This window comes from Lissotriton vulgaris, chromosome 1_2 (genome assembly GCF_964263255.1).
Source record: "Lissotriton vulgaris chromosome 1_2, aLisVul1.2, whole genome shotgun sequence".
NCBI lineage: Eukaryota > Metazoa > Chordata > Amphibia > Caudata > Salamandridae > Lissotriton > Lissotriton vulgaris.
The window spans coordinates 204,369,967-204,372,215 of record NC_141686.1 but is presented as its reverse complement, the minus strand read 5'-3'; positions in this window follow the sequence as shown (position 1 = coordinate 204,372,215).

The window sequence follows — 2,249 nt, the reverse complement described above, 5'->3', positions numbered from 1 at the left end:
GGAATAGTAAATGTTATGCCTACGCTATCCAACGCGTTCCCTACTGTTGAACTCTCTGGATTGGGAATAGTAATTTTTACCCCTACGCTATCCAACGCATTCCCTACTTTTGCACTCTCTGGAGTGGGAATAGTAATTTTTACCCTCCCGCTATCCAACGCTTTCCCTACTGTTGCACTCACTGGAATGGAAATAGTAATTTTTGCCCCTACGCTATCCAACGCTTTCTCTACTGTTGCACTCACTGGAGTGTGAACAGTAATTTTTACCCTCCCGTTATCCAACGCTTTCCCTACTGTCGCACTTTCTGGAGTGGAAATAGTAATTTTTACCCTCCCGCTATCCAACGCTTTCCCTATTGTTGCACTCACTGGAGTGGGAACAGTAATTTTTACCCCTAGGCTATCCAACGCTTTCCTTACTGTCGCACTCTCTGGAGTGGGAATAGTAATTTTTACCCCTACGCTATCCAACGCTTTCCCTACTGTTGCACTCACTGGAGTGGGATTAGTAATTTTTACCCCTACGATATCCAACGCTTTCCCTACTGTTGCACTCCCTGGAGTGGGAATAGTAATTTTTACCCTCCCGCTATCCAACGCTTTCCCTACTGTTGCACCCACCGGAGTGGGAATAGTAATTTTTACTGCTACGCTATCCAATGTTTTTTCTACTGTTGCACTCACTGGAGTGGTAATAGTAAATTTAACCCTCTTGCTATCCTATGGTAAATATATTGTATATTTTTAATTAATTCTATGTTTATATATATATATATTACCTACTGGCGATAGCCAGTAGGTATATATAGTTAGGATTTTTTCTCTATGGGATTTCTGAAAATTCTATGTCCAATAACTTTGGCGTTTGTGGACGGAATTGGCTGAAAATTTCAGGAAAATGGCACATTTTGTTTCTGAGCAGCCCCCGAAAATCTGGGGGTGTTTCGTCAAGGGGGGGGCCGAGAAAAAAGGGGGTTCCCAAAACGCGTTTTTCCCATGTTAATTTCCATAGGGCGGTTGGACTCACTTTTAGCTCGAACGGCTGAATGGATTAACATGAAAGTTGGCAAAATTGTTGATATGGTTTGCCCGACGTGCCTTTGCTATGTCTCAATATATGTGATCCAGTGGATTTTGAGAAATTAACGTTTAAAAAAATATATATATCTGTGACAACGGTCCGGTTAGCGCCCCGGTTCGCGTACCGGACGCGTCACGGAACTTCGCGAAGCGAAGCTGATTGGCTCTCCGGTGTCTGTCAACATTCTAAACCGTCCGGAGCGGCCGCCATCTTGTCTCTCGGTAAGATCGAGAGACAAAATGTGGTGAAAAACGAAGGGGGAAATGAAGGAAAGGGGGCAAGGTAGACCCCTCCTGACCCCCTAGGATTGATGAGGGGGATATTAAAGTGCCCCGCGGGGCAAAAAAAACCAAAAAATTTTTGCAATTTTTCGCAAAAGAGGCGCTTCCCGGTACGCGAACCGGGCAGCTAACCGGCAGCGTAACGGAGGTCTGCCATCTTGTGTTTTTGGAGCGTCCGGTTCGCGTACCGGGTAGCGTCCCGGTAAGCGTAACAAGGGGAAAACCCGGAGAAACAGTAAAAAAAAATTTAAGGGAATAGATTTCCACCAAACTTGGCAAAATTGTAGGGACTGTTTGTTTGATGTGCCTTTGCAAGGCCTCAAGATATGTGCACGTGTGGATTTTGTCTAATTAAGGTTAAAAAAAAGATATATATCTGGAAGCGTGCTCCGGCGCGCTTATGTTACGGGTTTTGTTTGGCGCTGCAGAGCCGATACGTCACGGTCATGAGACGTCTCACGTGGCTACGTGAAACGTCAAGTAATAAAGAATATATTTTACAGCTATAGACATTAGCTTTTAAAAAACCAATGAAATTCACTGAAAAAACCAAAGGTTATAGTCCATATATAGTTAGGAATTTGCATTTACAAAACCTTGAAAATTCACTGAAAAAACCATAGGTTAGAGACCATATATAGTTAGCTGGACATTTTATTGACATAAAACCAATGAAATTCCATATATAGTTAGTTGCACTAACTATATATCGCGCACCCGCAATCCACTGCTGATGATGTCAAATATTACATCATTCATGACATGGTCAGTGACATCACTGATGACATCTCAAATGACATCACTGATGACATCACTGATGACATCATATATATATATATATATATATATATATATATATATATATATATATATATATATAAATAT